Here is an 11,656-nt window from a genome sequence, read left to right as displayed (position 1 = left end):
ACTTCGTTTTTTTTACGTTTTGTAATACAGTTGTTTTTCATAATACATGTTATTTGTTAACATATGTTTATTGTTATTATATTAAAATGAATAAAAAAAATAAAATGAATAAACACTTGAACATTTTTATCATTGTCAGTTTCTAATATAGTAAATATCAATAGCTATAGCCCACACATAAACAAAAACTCCTTGGGGTCCTTAATGTCTTTAAGAGTATTATGGGGCCCAGGGATCAAATTGCTTGAGAATTAGATGTATTAGGTAATATTTTTCTTCTCTGCTCTGAAATGTAAAGGATCTCTGCTTGTGAAGCAGTTTAGGTATACGTAAGTTTTGGAAGTCAGAGGCAAGGGTTTCAGATCATGAGGCAGTCTCTGGGACAGCTCAGAGAAGAGGGGCCATCTTTGGACTGGATTCTGTGCCTAGGTTTCACTTTGACTTGTCTTGGACACCTGGATTTATTCTGCTCTTAACTGCTCTATGGACTTCTGGAAACCCATGTTCCCTTGGACTCACCCATAACTCCCAGTTGCAATTCATTTCTCCTGAACTCAGTAGTTCACTCTTTATCCCTCATCATCCTTATGCTTATATGATGTGTGTCAACTTTTACCTTGACCCTTAACTAGACCCTGTTTCCAACTTTCTTTTTTTAATCCTCTAACAAGATTTATTGAATATGCCAAAATTCTGTGTACAAAATACCCTGGACCTGTTCCTTCAAAACATGATCCTTTCTTCCTAATATTTTGATAAGACAGTCTATGAGTGTCAAAAAGCAGCTTACTCTAAAATTAATGGAAAAGTGCCTAATGCTCACTAAATAAATGGCCTACCAGAATATTAATAGTTCTACAAGATAATTAACACTGAGTCCCTATGACAGGCTGCTGGAGAACTGATATGAGATGTCAAGAGGCCATTTTGTGCACTGCCCCTGTGATGCTGTCATGTTTCTGGATCATCATGTTCCCATTATCTGATTCGAGACACTCCACAGGAATATCAGTGAGGTCTGAGGTTAGCTTAGCTACTTGCTGGGCTAGAATACACATCGCCCCAGGATGCTCATCTGACAGCCTCCCACAGCAGCCCAGATTAAGTCCTTGTGAATCTGCGCAGAGGACTCCCAACAATGGATGGATTCTTTATTATGTCTTCCAAGTGCTGCTCAAAGGTCATCTCCTTCCCGCCTATGGTCCACCCAGCCCCGGCCCTGCCACCAACTTTCTATATTTAGTCTTCCATAAATGAAGATCTTATAATATCCCAACACTTCCCAAACTACAGATTAGCTCCAAATGTCTTATTTCATGTTGCCTTGGCATGTACAGGGTTATAACAGATTTCATGATTTAAATTCTTTCTCATTGATTACCTCTGAGGAAAGGAAGAAGGTGGCAGGAGGAGTTGGAAGGGAAACCTACTCTTTTGTAAAATCTTTTGAATTACTAGTCAAAAATAAAGAAACATATTGTTTCAAATGAAGCCAAAAAAAAAAAAAAAAAAGTCTAGCCTGAAATAACTTCCTTGTTTGGCTGACATCATTCCCCCCCAGGAAGGATCATCTTGCAGGGTGGTTACAGAAGTTCAAAGTAGGGACGCCTGGGTGGCTCAGTGGTTGAGTGTCTGCCTTTGGCCCAGGGCATGATCCTGGAGTCCTGGGATCAAGTCCCACATGGACTCCATGCAGCCCACTCCCTGCATGGAGTCTGCTTCTCCCTCTGCCTCTTTCTGTGTCTCTCATGAATAAATAAATAAATAAATAAATAAATAAATAAATAAATAAATAAGATCTTTATTAAAAAAAAAGAAGAAGTACAAAGTACATCACAGATACTGGACAGTGAAGAACGAATGTGCATTTGGGGAGCTTTATGTTTTTTGCTTTTTCTGCTCTTCAGTTAACTGAGTCACAGTGTGAGGGAGCAAACTAAGAATACTCATTGACTTGGGATCCCTGGTTGGCTCAGCGGTTTAGCACCTGCATTCAGCCCAGGGCGTGATCCTGGAGACCCAGGATCGAGCCTGCTTCTCCCTCTGCCTGTGTCTCTGCCTCTCTGTGTGTGTGTGTCTCTCATGAATAAATAGATAAAATCTTAAAAAAAAAAATATTCATTGACCTCTGTTAGATCATGAAAATGATATTTTAAAAAAATCCAGATGGACCATAAACTTAGATATGCCATATATTGTATGTAGCATACATACTGGATATGCTTCATGCTTTATGTTAATCTGCTGGTATTTGATGTAATTGGTGATTTCTTCATTCTCTGCTGTTGGAGAAAGAAGGTGCTGTTCCCAACCAGGTCACTTATTTTCTGTGAGATCTTTGGCAAGTTTTGCCTGGATCTCCATAACTCACATCTATCACACAAGAGGAAGACTTGCCTTTGAAGGACAGTTGGGAGGAAAACACAAGATCCAGACAACAAAGTCTTGGAAATTTAAAAGTACTGTTTGAAACCTAAGTAGTCCTGGTAACTCTTTCTCATGCTTAATTCTCAAAATACTGTGGAAGGGGATCCCTGGGTGGCGCAGTGGTTTAGCGCCTGCCTTTGGCCCAGGGCGCGATCCTGGAGACTCGGGATCGAATCCCACGTCGGGCTCCTGGTGCATGGAGCCTGCTTCTCCCTCTGCCTGTGTCTCTGCCTCTCTCTCTCTCTCTCTCTCTCTGTGACTATCATAAATAAATAAACATTAAAAAAAAAGATTTAAAAAAAATACTGTGGAAGGAAACCAGAAACTAGACATTGGTTCCACTTGCGAGATTGAAACAAGAAAGCTGAAGAACGTTCCCTGAATTCCAAAGCAAGTCAGTGGGGGGAGCCTGTTATTATCTACCTTTTCCCAGTCCAAGGAAATACCCTCAAAGCTGGAGGTCAGTGGTCAGTGTGGTCTTCAAATTGAGACTAGCAGCATCTATATCCAGATCCTCAGTTTCGTGTGGAAGCAGGGCTGCTTGCCCTTGCAGGTTCTCCTTCCAAAGCCGCTTTCATAATCTGCCCTTCTGCTTTATAAAAAGAACACATACTCTTAAGCTGCCCTGACCTGCCCTACAGAGTCAAAACCTCTGGGGCACCGAAGAGATAGGTTAAAATATAGATTTCTGAAAAGACTCCCTAAATAATTAATTGAAGGGAAAAACAAACCCCACCTACTTTTTGTCTTCCATTGTCTTATACATTTTTTATTAGGAAGAATTGGCCTGCATTTTGACAGTCTGAATGCAGATATTGTGTAGTGGCATGGGCATGGGGGTGGAAATCATTTCACCTCTTCCATCTCTAGTTTATTGTTGAAAAAACCTTTGCTCCTAGCAACAACCCCGTGAAATCAAAGCAAATATCAAATCCCCAAAATGACTTCCCCCACCTCATATTTAAGATAAACCAGTCCATTCAGTACATTTCATTCAGTACTCACCACAGGACATCTTTTGTGGAAAGAAAAGGTACCTCTAAAGGGGTTCAAGTTAAAGCTTTTTTTTTTTTTTTTTAAGATTTTATTTATTTATTCATGAGAGATACAGAGAGAGAAAGACAGAGACACTGGCAGAGGGAGAAGCAGGCTTCCCAGTGGGAGCTGATGTGGGACTCATCTCGATCTCGGATCCCCGGGATCACACCCCAAAGCCAAAGGCAGTGAGTCACCCGGGTGCCCCTTGGGGTACAAGTTAATAGTGCTGATTCCTTTAAGGAAACTTCACCTGGGACTATCAAATTATTCAAGATATACTGGATAAATTTGCCGACAAAATCCCATGTGATTTCTTTCAGATTTTGTGTGCATTAATCAATGTGGTAGTTTATCAAAACATATCATGAAATATTTATTACAATAGCAGTTAATTCTCATCTTATTTCTCTTCTAAAATGTTTAATGAATCAAGTGCTGGGCTAATTAATTTAATAGGCCTTTCTCTTTCTTTGAAAAGTTCAATCTGGATATCAAACTAAAGTAGTAAAGTTAATTCTGATTTTTATACATAATTTTATTTTCAAAAGTTGAACACCTGATATTTATATATGCATATGTACACATCAAAGAAATAACATATCTTCTTCATATTTCTTGCTTTGTAAATAATTTACAATGTTAGTTGAACATTGAAAGACTATAACTAAGTGATGGCAAATAGCATAAATATCTTGTTTTTATAAATTATTCTAAATGTGAATAAATTAATTATGTGAGCTGCATTATTTTTTTTTTAAAGATTTTATTTATTTATTCATGAGACAGAGAGAGAGAGAGAGAGAGAGAGAGAGACAGAGGCAGAGACACAGGCAGAGGGAGAAGCAGGCTCCATGCAGGGAGCCCGATGTGGGACTCGATCCTGGGTTTCCAGGATCACGCCCTGGACTGAAGGCAGCACTAAACCGCTGAGCCACTGGGGCTGCCCCATTATTTGAATCTTACCTGCTTTTACTAATGTATCTTACTGATGTGTTCCATAACTTATTTCTCAGTAATTGTTATAATATTCCTTAAGAATGTCTATTAACATATTTACCTGAATTTTTAAATTCAGGCAGAAATTAATGCTGATTTAGTTTATTGGTTTGAAAATGAGGATCAGAGTTGACAATTGGGTAATATGGTGAGTGTTTTTCATAAGTGAAATGAGACATACTTCCAAGACTTTTAACAAAAGTATATTTATTTATTTTTTAAGATTTTATTTATTTATTCATGGGCGACACAGAAAGAGAGGCAGAGACATAAACAGAGGGAAAAGTGGGCTCCTTGAAGGGAACCTGATGTAGGGCTTGATCCAAGTACTCCAGGATCATGCCCAGAGCCAAAGGCAGATGCTCAACCACTGAGCCACCCAGGTGCCCAACAAAAGTATATTTAAAATGTGGGATGAGAAAATTAATTTTATTGAAAAATATTGAATTAGCTATGATGCATTAGAATTAATATTTGGTTTTTCCAATATTTCTGAGTATATCATATTAAACAAGATGTCTCTTACAGGAAAGAGTAATAGGCAGGGGTGCCTGTTTGGCTTAGTGATTGAGCATCTCACTCTTGTTTTTGGCTCAAGTCGTGATCTCATGGGTTATGGGGTCAAGCCCACCTCAGGCTCCACACTCAGCGAGGAGTCGGCTTGAAGATTCTCTCCCTCTACCCCTCCCCCAACCCACATGAGTACCCTCTCTCTCTGATAAATAAATAAATCTTTAAAAAAAGAGGTAACAGGCATAACTATAGTTATATAATTCTCAATATTAATAAGCGTATAATCTGATAATTAATAATTCTTGAAGTTATTTGAGTATACTACTTTTCAAAAATTAAGAAAGTGTGGGACGCCTGGGTGGCTCAGTGGTTAAGCATCTATCTGCTTTTGGCTCAGGGCATGATTCTGGGGTCCTCGGATTGAGTCCCACATCAGACTCCCCATGGGGAGCCTGCTTCCCCCTCTGTCTGTATCTCTGCCTCTCTGTGTCTCTCATGAATAAATAAATAAAATCTTTAAAAAAATAAATTAATAAAGTGAATGACTAATGATTAGGGAACAGATTATTGTCTGGGGTCTCAATTATTTATTTTCATTGAATTGAAGGAAAAATATGTAATGAAATGATGGATCTAAGTAGTGATCATTAATGGCTGCTAAACTATCAGATGAAAAGCTGATGGGGACCCTGGTAATGAGTGGATACAGCCTATAACACTGAACCCACTGATACAGTCTATCACAAAAAAAAAAGACACCTAGACTTCAGGTACCTCCAATGAAATAAAGACTACATACACACCAGCTATAAAGGAGTCTTGCTAAAGAATCATATCTGAATCTATTCAAGACTCAAGATCTAAATATCAATTTTCAGGAAATACAGAGGTCAAGGAGATATAATCAGCAAAATCCAGAACATGGAAAATATATCTACAGGACAAATGACCCAGTTTTTCAATAAATCAGTTGTAAGAGGAAAGAAAAACAAGGAAAAAAATCTCTTGATTTTAAAAAAAGATTTAAGAGGTGCCTCTATAGCTCAATCAGTTAAGTGTCTGCCTTCAGCTAGGGTCCTGATCTTGGGATCCTGGGATCAAGCCTGTGTTGGGCTCCCTGCTTGGCAGAGTCTGCTTCTCCCTCCCCTTCTCCCTCTGCCTTTCCCCCCTGCTCATGCTCTCTCTGTCTCTCTCAAATAAATAAATACAATCTTTTTAAAAATTTACAATAAAAGACTTAAGAAGAATGCCTGGGTGGTTCAGTCAGCTAAATATCTGACTTTTTTTTTTTAAGATTTTATTTATTCATTCATGAGAGACGGAGAAAGAGAGAGAGAAAGGCAGAGACACAGGAGGCAGAGGGAGAAGCAGGCTCCATGGAGGGAGCCTGATATGGGACTCCATCCTGGAACTCTGGCCGGGATCACACCCTGAGCCAAAGGCAGACACTCAACTGCTGAGCCACCAGGTGTCCCATATTATTATTTCTTTTTAGAGAGAGGAGAGGGAGAGGGAGAGACAGAACCTCAAGCAGGCTTCATGCTCAATGCAGAACCTGACCTGGGGCTCAATCTCACAACCCAGAGATCACAAACTGAGCCAAAATCAGGAGTTGAATGCTTAACCAACTGAGCCACCCAGGTGTGCCAATTGTTCATCAAAGTTTGTTATATTTATGTTGTTTTGATCAATTGTATATTAATACCAACTATAACAACTCAATCCAGAATAAATTTTTAATATTTGGAGACTTTGGAATCAGGGAAATAAAAACTTTAAAAATTACACAAAGAGGCGTGCCTGCGTGGCTCAGTTGGTTAAGCACCAACTCTTGGTCTCAGTTTGGGTCATGACCTCAGGGTTGTGAGATTGAGCCACATGTTGGAATCCACACTCAGTTGGGAGCCTGCTTGGGATTCCCTCTTTCTCCCTCTGCCCCTCCCCTACAAAATAAATAAATAGATCTTAAAAAAATAAAAATTACACAAAGATAAAAATCTGAGAGGAAATGTAATGGAAATATAATTTCAAGGAGAAAAAGGAATAAGATAACTGATAATTATAGAAGATGTTGTTCATGTACTTTTAAAAATAGGTGATGGGGTTGGGGAGCCTGGCTGGCTCAGTCAGGAGACCCTTGATCTTGGGTCATTAATTCAAGGCCCATGCAGGTGGTAGAGGTTACTTAAAAAAAAAAAAAAAAAAAAAAAAAAAAAAAGGCAACGGGGTATCAAATTAGAGCATTTAGATGGATATATTTAAAAGAACAATGTAACAGTTTTATTTTGAGGGATGCCTGGGTGGCTCAGTGGTTGAGCCTTCCAGGTCAGGGTGTGACCCCGGGGTCCTGGTATTGAGCCCCACTTTGGGCTCCCTGCTCAGTGGAGAGCCTGCTTCTTCCTCTCCTCCCCACTCGTGCTCTCACTATCTCTGTCTCTCTTTCAGATAAATAAATAAAATCTTTTTTAAAAAAGTTAAATATTAACTGAAAACTTATAGGGAGACTACTTAGGTTTTTTTCTTTTATGGATTTTTTTGAGTAAAATTCACATAACATAAAATTAACCATTAACCACATTGAAGCATACAATTCGGTGGCATTTAGTATGTTTACAATATTGTGCAAACACTTCCTCTATTTCAAGACATATGCATCATCTCAAAAGGAAACCCTGTACTCATTAAACAATAACTGCCATCACGCCCTGCCTGTTTCCTGGCACCCACTAATCTGTTTTCTGTCTCTACGGATTTACCTATTCTGGATGTTTCCTATAAATGAAATCATGCAATATTTGACCTTTTGTGTCTGATTTCTTTTATTTAGCATGCTGTTTTTGAGGTGTATTCAAGTGGTAGTGTGTACCAGTACTTCATTCCCTTTTATGGTTGAAAAGCATTCCATCATCTGTGTATACCACATTGTACTTAATTGTTCATCAGCTAATGGACATTTGTCTTGTTTCTACCTTTTGGCTATTATGCATAGTGTTGCTGTGAGGATGAGTGTACAAGTATTTGTTTGAATACTCCTTTCCAATTCTTTTGGAATTCTTTCCAATTCTCTACCTAGGAGCAAAATTGCTGATAATTCTGTTTAACTTCTTGAGGAACTGCCAAACTTTTCCACAGCCACTGTACCATTGTACATTTGCAGCTACCATGGGTTCCAATTTCTCTGCTTCTTTGATAACTCTTGTTATTCCATTAAAAAGATAATTAACCTAGTAGGTATAGAGTGGTATCTCCTTTTTTTTTTTTACAAGATTTATTTATTTATTTATTTATTTAAGAAAGAGTAGGAGAAAGAAAGATATCATGAGCAGGGGGAGGGAGTAGAGAGAGAAGCAGTCCCTGCACTGAGCAGGGAACCTGAAGCAGGACTCAATCCCAGGACCCTGGGATCATGACCTGAGCCAAAGGCAGATGCTTAACCGACTGAGCCACTCAGGCACCTCTCACTGTGGTTTTAATTTACATTTCCTTAATGATGTGAACATCTCTCTATTCATGTGCTTGTTGGCCATGACTATCTCACTTTTGCAAAATTATTTTAGAACGTGTGCAAGCAAAAATGTTATGGTCTACACCTGTAGATGTAAGCCACTGTGTTTCTGTAGATCTTGTCTAGTACCCTTCTGTTCTTCAGCAGCATCATGCTATTGCCTCAAAGCTTTCTGACAATTTGTCTGAGTGACCCTTCTCCCATCTAGAGGTGTAGTACTAAAAATAAAAAAAAAAATCCCTTCTCAGTGGGGTGGCTTGAAGGTCTGTGCAGATTGAAACTACAATTTATAGTACCAAATTTTCTTTCTCTGCTACCTGCTAAATTAGCTCTCCTGTGTTTTGTTTTGTTTTTTGTTTTTGTTTTTGTTTTTGTTTTTGTGTGTGTGTGTGTGTTTTTCTCCTGTGTTTTGAAGACTTTAACTTTGAATGCCAAGGTTAGCTAGCCCCTTGCACGTAATGAGCTTTTTACATCCTTATTTGTTGATTTGACATGAAGTCAGAAGGGACCTTTGGCTGTGCAAACTGAGAAGGAGTGCTCTGGGGAAGACATTTCTGTGTCAGGCTGGAGGAGAGTGAGGAAGTGAGGGCATGTCTGCACAAAGTTGTGCTTAGGCAGGGGCCTATGAAAGTAACAGAAGATTCTTGGGACCCACATGTCTGCCCCAGGACAGCAGGGACCTCCCTCAGGATGGGAGGGAACTTGAAGACTGGCAGTCTCCCCTGGATAGGTTGCTAGTTCATTGAAGACAAGAACAGCATCTTAGTCCTGTATCCATCTATGTTCCCTAACCCAGAACCTGGAGTATAGTAGGTACTCAGGATGTTTCCTGGATTGGATGCTACATTGGTGGTACTCTGTCCCCTGATAACTATGGAGCCCTCTTGCCTCCTCGATGGGAATTAGAAAGAAGACATCCTGGTTGCTGCTCCTGATTCTCACTCATTCTGGTCCATCTCAGACTGACATCCTCCAACAGCTCCCCGTTACCCCCAACACTGTGTTCTAGGATTCCCAGTTGTAACATAAAAAATCCCCCATATCCTCGAACATTATTTCTAAAGGATTCCCTCCACTTCCTTTATATTTCAATTATATTCAAGGTACCCTTAGGCATGCTCTAGGGGCCATGTTTGGGACCTTGGAATCACATCCAATCCTCTATGGTAAAAGAAAAATTCTAGAGACTTTCAAATTTTTTGAATATGAAACTCATTTCATTAAAATTTTTTATATTAAATATGTAATATAAATATACATATTATTATATACCTCTTTGGTTAAGTTTATTCCTAGGTATCTTATGCTTTTGGCTGCAATTATAAATGGGATTGGTTCCTTAATTTCTCTTTCCTCAGTTTCACTGTTAGTGTATAGAAATGCCACTGATTTCTGGGCATTAATTTTGTATCCTGCCACATTGCTGAATTGCTGTATGAGTTCTAGAGATTTTGGGGTGGAGTCTTTTGGCTTCTTTATATACAGTATCACGTCATCTGCAAAGAGGGAGAGTTTGGTTTCTTCTTTGCCAATTTGAATGCCTTTTATTTCTTTTTGTTGTCTGATTGCTAAGGCTAGAACTCCTAGTACTAAACTGAACAACAGCAGTGAGAGTGGGCATCCCTGTCGTGTTCCTGATCTTAGGGGAAAACTCTCAGTTTTTCCCCATTGAGAATGATATTTGCCGTGGGCTTTTCATAGATGGCTTTTATGATATTGAGATGTGTTTCCTCGATCCCTACACTTTGAAGAGTTCTAATCAGGAATGGATGCTGTATTTTGTCAAATGATTTCTCTGCATCTATTGAGAGGATCATATGATTCTTGTCTTTTCTTTTCTTGATGTAATCTATCACATTGATTGTTTTATAAATGTTGAACCACCCTTGCATTCCCAGGGATAAATCCCACTTGACCATGGTGAGTAAACCTCTTAATGTACTGTTTGATCCTATTGCCTAGTATCTTGGTGAAAATTTTTGTGTCCATGTTCATCAGGAATGTAATTGGTCTGTAATTCTCCTTTTTGGTGAAGTCTTTGTTTGGTTTTGGGATCAAGGTAATGCTAGCCTCATAGAATGAGTTTGGAAGTATTCCTTCCATTTCTATCCTTTGAAACACCTTTAGTAGAACATTTAATTTCTTCTTTAAATGTTTGGTAGAGAGCAGCCTGGGTGGCTCAGCGGTTTAGCACTGCCTTCAGCTCAGGGCATGGTCCTGGGGACCCGGGATCAAGTCCCACATTGGGCTCCCTGCATGGAGCCTGCTTCTCCCTCTGCCTGTGTCTCTACCTCTCTGTCTCTCTGTTTCTCATGAGTAAATAAATAAAATATTTTTAAAAATATATTTGGTAGAATTCTCCTGGACTTTCATTTCTGGGAAGGTTTTTAATTGCTGCTTCAATTTCCTTGCTGGTTATGGGTCTGTTCAGGTATTCTATTTCTTCCTGTTTCAGTTTTGGTAATTTGTAGGTTTTGAGGAATGCATCCATTTCTTCCAGGCTGCCTAATTTGTTGGCATATAGTTGCTCATAATACATTTTTAAAAATTGTTTGTATTTCTTTGGTATCGGTTGTGATCACTCCTCTTTCATTCATTATTTTATTAATTTGAATATTTTCTCTTTTCTTTTTAATAAGTCTGGCTAGGGTTTTATCCATCTTATTAATCCTTTCAAAGAACCAGCTCCTGGTTTCGTTGATCTGTTCTTCTGGTCTCTATTTCACTGAGTTCTGCTCTAATCTTTATTATTTCTTTTCTTCTGCTTGGTTTAGGCTTTATTTGCTGTTCTCTCTCCAGTTCCTTACATATAAGGTTAGCTTATATATTTGAGATTTTTCCAATTTTTTGAAGGAGTCTTGTATTGAGATATATTTCCTTCTTAGGACTGTCTTTGCTGTAAAGATTTTGAACAGTTGTGCTTTCATTTTTGTTAGTTTCCATGAATCTTTTGAATTCTTCTCTAATTTCCTGGTTGACATCTTTTAGTAGGATGCTCTTTAACCTCTGATTGTTTGAGTACCTTCCAAATTTCTTCTTGTGATTGAGTTCTAGTTTCAAAGCATTGTGGTCTGAAAATATGCAGGAGATAATCACATTTTTTGGTATTGGTTGAGACCTGATTTGTGACAGTATGTGGTCTATTCTAGAGAAAGTTCCATGTGTGTTTGAGAAGAA

At 38.8% G+C, this 11,656-nt stretch overlaps 1 pseudogene; it reads right to left on the bottom strand.

The window, feature by feature from the left end:
- Nucleotides 1-914: 914 nt before the first annotated feature.
- LOC119871765 lies at nucleotides 915-3,442 on the bottom strand (annotated as a pseudogene).
- Between the last annotated feature and the right edge of the window lie 8,214 nt (nucleotides 3,443-11,656).

Source organism: Canis lupus, chromosome 5 (assembly GCF_011100685.1).
Source record: "Canis lupus familiaris isolate Mischka breed German Shepherd chromosome 5, alternate assembly UU_Cfam_GSD_1.0, whole genome shotgun sequence".
NCBI lineage: Eukaryota > Metazoa > Chordata > Mammalia > Carnivora > Canidae > Canis > Canis lupus.
Note: the sequence above shows the minus strand (reverse complement) of the source record. Positions and strands in the feature narration are given on the sequence as shown.